Genomic DNA, 10,341 nt, shown 5'->3' with positions numbered 1-10,341 from the left:
CTGTAAAATGCTCTGTATTTTAGTACTTTAGCTACTTCATCCCAAATGCTATTGTCAGCCTTTAGATGGAAGAAAAACTCTCCTTAAAGTTCTTAACTATTCTTCACCTTCTTTGCAGCATCACACTTTCAGTTTTACAACTAAGTTAAAGATAAAGAAGAATATTATCCCTATCTAAAATTAAGAAATAATTAGATTTCCTTGACTTAATTTGTGTCAAATTAATTCCTACCAACTACAGTAGGTAATGCACAAGCAAGAAGTAAAAGAGCTCTCTGTTTCACGTAATTATTCATCACTTCTGTCAGTAAAACTCTATTGTCTAAATTCCGCAAATTTAAAAGTAGTTTAGGTGTCATGTAAGTCTTGGGATTGTCATCACTTTTTCGTGGCATTATATATAAATGATTTTGTTAAAATAGTTCTTTGACAAAGCATGCACTTTTTTTTCTGTCTCACTTTCTACCCAGTTATGTTTGGGGCCACATTTAGTCACCTGAATTTGGCAAAGAAAATACACATTGATGAATGTCCTAATTTAGAGAAGTCCTTACATTTAATTTAGTTATCTGTCCTCAATAACTCCCAAGGGAAGTTATCAGCTTTTTCACCAGCACATGTACATAACCAAAAATAGTTCTTCATTTCATGATGATGAATGCATAATACTTGACCTTTCCTCTTATATAAGCATTAAACTCTTGAACAACCAGAATGTTATATGCTAGGGTCTATAGCTGCTAATCACAGTTCAGCCAATACTTGCTCTTGTAATATTCTGTCTCCTGGAGAACATCAAATTCTGTAGCAATTATTTGTAAAGATAAAATGTCATTCAACACCAATCCATATAATTTTAAACAGATGGAATTATACAAGTTAAAATACTTCTAAAATACTATGATGGCTGGTTAAGAAAAAATGTTACTTTCCCAAAACACAGATTTCATTGGGATGTATCAACAGACATACAGTAGATCTGATAAGTCTCAATTTAGGTACACACTTAAATGTTTCCAAAGGCTAGAAACAATGGCTTCTCTAATTTCCTCTCCAGGCTGCCTAATCAGCAGGTATGGAAATCCACAAATGCAAGCAAATCTAGAATATTTATGCTAAAATGTTATAATCATGTTATTACATGGACAAGTAATAGATTTTGAGAGTAGCCTCTATAATGACTCAGTCTCCAAATTAGGGCATGAAAACAACAAACGTTATGCAATATTCAATAACACCTGTTGTAAAGAAATTTTCCATATCATCTGAAGATGCATTCAGGGATTCTTCTGTATAGAATTATAGAATCATTTAGATTAGAAAAGACCTGCAAGACTATCGGTTCCTACCATCAGCCTGGCATACCAAGCCCTATCACTAAACCATGTCTCTTGGTGACACATCTACATTTCTTAAATACCTTCAGGGAAGGGGGGACTCATTACTTCCCTGAGAAATCTGTTGCAATGTTTCACCACTCTTAATGTGAAAAATAAATAAATAAATAAATAATGATAATAATAATAATAAAAAAATCCTAATTTTCAATCTGAACCTTCTCTGGTGCAACTTGTGACAGATTCCTTGTGACTTATCACTTGTCCTGTGAGAAATGAGACTGACACCCTTCTTGCCACAGCCTCCTCTCAGGTAGATGTAGAGTAATTTAGTCTCTCCTCAGTATCCTCTTCTCCCAACTAAAGAACACCAACTCTGTCAGTTGCTTCTCATTTCTCTAGTTTTCTGGTCTCCTCGTCAGCATTGTTGCTCTTTGCACATTCCTGAGCAACTCAATTACCTTAACATAGTGAGGGGCCCAAAATTGATCACAGTACTCAATATGTGGTCTCATAATTTCCAAGTACAGATGAACAATCAATTCCTTGGTCCTTCTGGCCCCACTATTTCTCAGATCTAAGACTTGAATATTTAATTAAAGTTGGAGTGGTATCATGTTTGAGACTGAAAGTTGTAATTGATCTCTAATACTTCAAGCTGTATCCCTTGCATATGCGTTATAAATGTTAAATGTGATGATGGTACCAGCAGTACTGAAAGTTGAAGAGAAACATTACACATAAAATTGAAAAGAGACCAAAACATAGACATTATATGTCCCCAGAGGACTGTTAAAAGAAATGGAGTTAACTTCCAAACTAAATGCATTGAAGAAATTATTTAAAAATTACAGAGAATAGGGCAGACTCCATTAGAACCCAATTAAATACACTACATTGCATTAAGATAGTAATTTCTTGGAGTGGAAGGGAAGTGTTAGTGGAGCAAGTAACTTGTTTAATTTTTGGTGGCAGTCGAGACCTTGGCTTTTTTCAATTGAACAATTTTTTACCTTTCTTTTCTTATAAGTACAATCAATGTAAAACTAATAGATTTATGAACTTAAAGTAACAAATGTTCCCTCCCCCCCAAAAATAAATTCTACTGAATAGTGATAAATATATTTTAAATTAGATAGTAGTTGATACTAGCTTAGCCTATATAATACAACTATGAAAGGACTGGGTTAACACTTGGGAAAAAAAAAAAAAAAAAGAAAATTACAAGCAATTTCTGTCATTTATGACCAAAACTTCTGAAGGCTCTGCAGCATAAAAACTGAAGAATGTTTCCCTGTGCGTATTTGTTTTAGGAGACAGAGAAGCATATTCTGTGTGTTAGTCCTCTTTTCACATTGCTGTTGACCTCTGTTTACAAGCTATGGTGATGGCTTACATTAATTATGTGTTTGGTTTCCTGTGTGATTCTCAGCCCCTAAGCACAGTCTCTCACTCATTCTAGATTAGATCTCTAGTTGTCCATTGGATCATTTTCCATGGATCCGTCTGGTATGCAAGTTGAGTCGGCAAATTCTAGGCCTTTTCTTTCCCTGTGGAATCTTTATGACTTCTGCATTTTTCACACCTTTATTCTAATCATCCCATAAAACCATATTTAAAAAAAATTTTAAAACATAAAATTTGTTATACACTTCCATTATGTTACTGTCAATTGTATCTACAATATCTAAAATAATACGTAAAAGGTAAAATGGATGATTTTGACTTGGTGAGACTATGTACCATGTGTGTTAAATTTAAGACTGTTGCAATTTGATGTACCAGTTATAAGTCCCCTAAAGCATGATTTATGACGAAAACTTTGCAAATTGAACTACAACTGCATGCACATGCTAATAGCATGAGAAAACTCAGTGCTTTTCTAGTAGCAAAATGTGCTATTGCATTTGTAAATTTATAAATGCAGAGATAAAGTTCTATGAAGGCAATACATTTTCAAAATGAATGACTTTTTTTTTTTAAATAATTAATTGAATCAGAAAGAGTTAACCATTAGTAAAAATAAATAATATACTAACAGTGGTGAAAATAATACACTGACACTGAAGAAATAACAACTCTGTAGAACTGAGTATCCCTAATGGATTTTAAGGCTTTAAATTACTGTCTTTGTTAAGAATAAAGTTTCTTCTTCTTAAAGTCAAACTTAAAAGCATGTACTTGGCATTCCATTCTTTTCCTTCTTAATATTTCAGTACATTAACTTAGAGACTTTAGATTCAGTATGTAAAACTATTCTTCCCTGCAGCAAAACTATGCCTTCTCCAGCACTGTTTGCTGAGGTAATTTCCTGAAAGAGGAACAGATTTGTATATGAGCTAAGGATGTACATTTGGAAAGCTGTTTCTCTGTTTTCCCATTTGAGGGTTGCTTCATCCAAGTTAAAGCAAGTGCTGTATTTGTAACCTGAAATTCCCATTACCAATTATATCTATATATATATACACACATATATATTTCTTTTTTTCCTATTTAGAATATGCGACTTGTATACAGATTCTCCAGCCTGAAGGCAGCTTCTTGAAGCACATTTACATTGAAATGCTTAAGCCTGCAGAAGATAGGCAAGCAGGTTCAGGTATCCACTCTGGTTAAAATTAGTCACTGTTTCTGCAAATTTTCTTGTAAATAAGAACAGAATGAAGCCATGTTTGGTTTGCACTCTAAGTTTGGCTTCTTGTCTTCTTTGGTGAGGTTACCTATCCTTTACCTTAAATTTTGCATTAATGGGAAGTGGGGGAATTTCAGGATTGGGTGTTCTTCACCAAAACTGCATGCAAAAGCTTGCCCTCAGTCACATCAGAGGCTACTCTGCAGATGAATGAGCTCCGTTCCCTAGCTATGTAACCAATAACCTGCAAGGTCTTTCATACTGTATTTGTGATGCCAGACATCCGCTCTCAGATCTCTAAAGCTGGTGGTGCTCAAAAAATTTCAGAGACAATGCCATTTCTCTGCCTACAAATGGCTGCTCCCAGCCCCCTCCAAAAAAGCAGCAACATCAAGACAAGCAAGCAGCTTTCCTTCTTCTTACCCAGCCTTAAATCTTTTAACAACATATACTGGGCTTAGAAAGCAAACTGGAAACAGGCATACTAAATATGTCTACCATCTGTCACAAAGCAGTCACAGCAGATTTGCATATCTTGTGCTGCCCTAGCAGTGGGGATGAATGCATTTGCTCTTAGTAGTAAATAAAGAAAATGTATCAATATACTGTGGACTGTGGCACCTTTTTCTTCATGGTTGTTGTTGTTGTTTGTTTGTTTGTTTGTTTTTTAACTTTTTTTCAGACACAAGGAAGTATTTGCATTAAATTGTACAGTGCTAGGAAAAACATACAACCAAACAAACAGACAAAAAAAGTGAGACAAATATACCAGTTCGTTAGCCTCTTATGTTTCAGATACTTACCTTATCAAACTTGGAAACATTTTGCTTAATTCAATGAATTGGAGTTAATTCATGATCATTTTCATAGCTAAAACAAAAAGAAAGAATAGAAACAGAGCTCAAACTATGGCATGGGTAAAAAGTATCATAATTAATAGGATATGACTTGCTATTGCAGTAACTACTTGAAATGATGACCTTGTTCAGAATTTTATTTTTACGGACAGGAAGTGCGGCTTATAAGGCTGTCCTTCCCAGAGACAACAACACAGAAACAAAAAGGGAACTGATTGATTTCTACACTAGGGATTTCATACAGACGGTTTAGTTTTTCCATTGACTATCTTAAAACGCTGATACACAATCAGTGAGATATCCTTTCTGTCACTAGCTAAGTAACTTCTGCATAGTTCATTTTATCTCCAGCTACAATCTTTTCAGCAGACACTGGATCATGTTGTTGAAATGAATGAAATATATTGCTCAAATCAATACAGAATTTTCCACAGTTTGCTGGAACATTATGAAATGTTCATCATAATATATGCACATGTGATTGTTTCTACATTTTCTACATTTTATTTAGCAAGTACAAATGTTATGATTGTTCAAGAGTGTAAAATGCTTGTCAACAGAGCCACATTTTGAAATTAAAACTTACCTCAACTGTTTACGATAAATAAGAGATATTGTTCACCTCTTGACAAATACTTTCCCATGTCTTAGTGGCTTGCTTAGATCATGTTATCACTTCTGTCATAGAGAAATGTGTAACAGTATTGTATCTCTCAAGAGTGAATCATTCCTTTTCTGAGGGGAATAACCCCCATCTGCTTTCTGAAATCTTGAAAAGTTCATTTAAAAAAACATTTTTATTTATATCCTTATATGGTACACCATTAACAGCAGTAGCCATCTTTATTCAATAAGATAATGTTTAACTTTGCAGATTGATTTCTTTCATCCAGAAATCTCCGAGTAATAAGAATAAATGCAAGAAAATCTTGATAAAGTGTTATAGAGACATATCAGTCTTCTGAAAAGAAATTAGAATAAAACATGAATTTTATTCTTTTTCAGAACAAGCAGAAAATTTAAGTTACTTTGCTATCATATACTTTTGGTTTTTGGAGACTAATTCATCATTCCTGTCTTTTGTGTGTATTGCTAAACACTGAAAAAGGAATAAAACTGAAAGGGAGGAGAAGAATACACCAAAAAAATTACATTGTCTCGTAGAACAGTCTAGAAATGTGAGCTGTTTGGCATGCTGCAACAAACAGCATTGGTTCACCAGGAACTTCACTTGTAGAATAAAAATATACCCTGCCTCCAGTTGCCAGATGTTATGTAGACAGTACACACACAGAGATACCCTTTGTAGACTATAATCTCCATTCTTTTAAATCATATTTTAAGGTATCTATTTTTAATGGAATGGGAGAAAGAGGAAGAAATGAAGAAAGACCTTTTTTTTTTTTTTTTTTTTAAATTGCCAATTATTTTAAGTATATTTTATGAACACCTGTTTGAGGAAGTACCACACATAGTAGCCATACTTTCTTTTGATTCATAGCTGTTTTTGTTGTTGTTGTTGTTGTTGTTTGATTGTTTATGTTTTGGTGCTGTTTATTTAGTTTGTTCTCATTTCAACAACACGAATGAGACAGGACAAGCTTATTAAATAAGGCTTTACTTGGGCCTCTACAAAAATTTTCTGCATGCTTCCTTTTGTCTGCATGCTTTCCTGCTCCTAATTTCTATGGATTCTTTTAGAAAATTCGTTGTGTGTTACACATTTACCACACTTCTCAATTTAAGTACTCTATGACAAGTTTATTAGTCTCTTAGCAGATCTGAGGAATTTGAATTACTGCCAGCTTGAGGAATTTGAATTAATGAGTTACAATATTTATCAGACAAGATCTAATATTAAATCCATATTTTGTTTCAATTCACATAGGATATATTTCTGTTACCAGACACTGTCTATGGTGCACTATTTATGAAAACAATATATTTATATGTAAAGATTTCATTGATTCAATATTTTGCATTTATCCTCTTATAAAATAAACAGAAGATAATACTAAATACATTTTCCCCCTGCAAAGCTTTTCAAAGCAAATTTGTTCCAACACAACAGTTATTATGATACATGATCCTTTTATATTGCATGATCTTTAATTTCTTCTAGTTATTTTTTTTTATATTTTTATATATTTATATTTATTTTATATTTATATTTTATGCTTATTATTTATATTTATATTTATATTAGTTTTTATATTTATATTTTTTATATATTTTTTTTGTAGCATATCTTACATATAATGCCTCCATTTTGTTTTATTGATCTATCATTTCTTCAAAGGGAAAATATACTAAGGAAGACTTGAAGCCAGAAGTGGAAATTATATGAAGCTCAAGTGTTTCTGAAATAACTTTGTGAGATGTGGACATCTACAGGAATGGCACTCAAGCCAATTCACTGAGTCAATCATAGTGATAAAAGTCTATTTCAAGTATATTTTGCCTTACACATTCAAAACTTAGGAAATTATTTTAGAAACATGAAAATCTTTCCTATTCTTTAATTTTAACATCTTATTTACTTTATTTTTTCTGAGTCTGTAGAGACCATGTTTCTAAGTTTTTCAACTTTTTCTTCTCTGACAGCAAAAACATATGAAAATTACTTTTCAAATTAAGTAAAAGAAAATAAAAATGACTTGAGATGTCTTTCACAAAATTAACAAATAACTTGTATATCATAATAAAACTTTAATGAACTGTCAGTTTTTTTCTATTCAAATCTATTTTCCCCTTTTGCCCTGCTGGAAAGCTGGATGAGTGTCTAGCAGCTGGGCAAGGTCAATGCACCACAACAGTACAATAATTTATCTTTTCATTACAAGTATTCATTCAAAGTTATTTAACAACATTTAAAATAGAAACAAGTGATGTGCCAGTACACTTTGCTGATGAGAAGAAAACAAGAGAAGGATGAGGAAGGATGTGAGGAGCGAGGATGGTTTAGTTTCAGTTCACCAGCAATTTAGAGCTAATTGAAACACTTCTCAGCTTAAAACATATAGTTTTCCTATTGAATAGTTTCATATTTTAATACCTTGTTCCCCCTCATTTTTCTCTAGAAGGGCTAGTTATATAATACTGTCTGCATATAATAAAACATTACAGTTGTATTATTTGTTCCTCTCAACAGTATTGTTATGTGTTATTGTAGAGTGAGCTTGTACTATCAGTATAATGCCTAAAAAGGAAGACTGAAAAAAATCCTGCTCTACTCTTTTCACTAGGCAGAACTCTTGTGCATATCAATAAGCAGAGGCAGAACAGTCCCTTACCTATGTAATGAGCATAACCTTGCAATGTTACAGAGCCAAGTGGAGAAGAAGGAAGAGGGAGCAGTGCTGCTTGAGAAACCCCATTCTGAATGGATGATTGCTTGGTTTCTCCTCTGATGTAGCCTTCCACAACTCGATTGTCATGGAACCTCAATGAAACGGGGAAGAGAGACATAAACGTGGACACTGTGGGCTTAACTCTCTCTTCCAATTTACTGCTGTGTCACATTCCTTATCATCCTAAATTCCCGTGCAGACATGTACAACTGCCACTCACCCAATGCACATGAGAAGACCTACACACACACACCTACCCAAACTCCCCACCCACTAGCTCCCTAATCTACAGGCTGTAGCTCAACTATTCCATATCACTCATCCTACTCAGAACTACATTCTATACATTCGTTAACCCTTACACAGGAAACTCAGTCTCCCAACACTCCTTGCAGTATTCCATGTAAAGGCAGGCTTGACTCATTGGGAATTAGGAGGAGATTCTCAACAAGGCTAGGCAATTCTCCTGCAGAGCTGTTCAGTTTATGAGTGAGTCAATATGGAAATGTGACTAGGGCACTTGATGAGGGTACTAATATAGATGTTTGCAGTCACTGTAAGATTCCCATCATTATCTAATCTCAAAGAAATCCTTCTGCTGTAGTTGGAAACCCAGAGAGTGCAGCTTTGGTTGTGTTTCTTTTAATGAAAGTTCCATGTTTCATGTTTTACAGTGAAGTTGCATGCTTCTGGAAATTAAGGAATGCCTAAAGGACAGAGTAGTCTTTCCTAAAAGACAGAGGAAGGAAAATAGTGAGTGGATTGAGGAAATAATCAGTTATGTAAGGCAAGAATAATATGAGGAAAAAATGTAAAATTTCCTCTTCTGTTACCTGGGCATATAAATATGGTACAAGAAAGTTACATTTATTGTTATTAGTATTATAACTATTTCATAAATTTGTGATGGGTTACGTGCATGGAAGTGCAATAAACATTTGTAGCAAAATGATTCAAAATAAATATACTTCTTCATGTCTGTACCCATCATACACACATAGTTCAAAGATCATTATAAATCCTGCTGGATTCTGTAATGTCCCCTATAGTGCATTCTACCGCCTGGGCCACACTGGAATAGTAGATTTGCAGAATATTTAACAGTCGAAGATTAGTTAATTGAAAAGTAATTCCAGAATATGGGGCAAATGTGCTGGTTAACCTAAATTGCTGGCATGGGGATTTTATTTAAAAAATAAAAAACAAACAAACAAACAAAACTAAAAACAAAAACAAAACAAACAAACAAAAAAAAGACCACTAAAAGAGGATCTATTAACAGGATAGGCAGCTGAATGGAGCTGAAAAAAAACACAAAAGGATCATGTCTTCACAATATGTTATGCTGTCATACAAATTATATTAGTAATGCGCCTGACATATTGATATTTTACAGCTGAATGCTTTTTTTAACTAAAGCTGGCTAAACAGATGCCCCGTGAAATCTATCTTTTCCTTTTGAAGCATTCTATGTGTTTCTTCTCTTTTATGCATTTTATTTTACTTTATTTTGAAAGTCCTGTAATTCATACTAATGGTTCTAAAATTATTTCCTTCTAAACTTCAAGAGGTTTTTTGGTTTGTTTGTTTAGTTTCAATTTTTTTTGTTTGATTGTTTTTGTTTTATTTTTATTTTTGTCACTTGCATATTCAGAAACAGTCAAAATTCCTAAACAAGGAAGAAACAGAGAATAAAACTTGGCAATGGTGTATAATCTTTACATAGTGGTATTGTCAAGAAAATAGATGTCTATTTTAGTGTCATTTCTGCAGTAATTCACACTATTATTTTAAAAGACTTTCAAAAGACTTATCGTGAAAATATTAGTTTTGGCTTCTGCTTATAAGACAATCTTTATTTTTATACTAAACCTATTTGAAACAATATTTCTTTCTTAAAAACTTTTTTTTTTTCCAACCTCTCTGAGAATTACTTTAACAAGAGCTATATTATCATTCTAGTTAATCCTTGTTCTGAGTTTTCTATCAGCAGTCTCACCAAAAATGTGGTGAGTACATCATATCTGGTGAACAGATGCTATAATCAAGTGCACTACAATTTTACTTCTCTGTGAAAGATCCAGTGCAAAGAATAAAACTTTATAAAACTAAAATATTTCTTCATAGATTTGTTTAAAACCTTGCTGATATATAAACTTTCATGT

Source organism: Coturnix japonica, chromosome 1 (assembly GCF_001577835.2).
Source record: "Coturnix japonica isolate 7356 chromosome 1, Coturnix japonica 2.1, whole genome shotgun sequence".
NCBI classification, from domain to species: Eukaryota; Metazoa; Chordata; class Aves; order Galliformes; family Phasianidae; genus Coturnix; species Coturnix japonica.
This window is presented reverse-complemented; position numbering follows the sequence as displayed.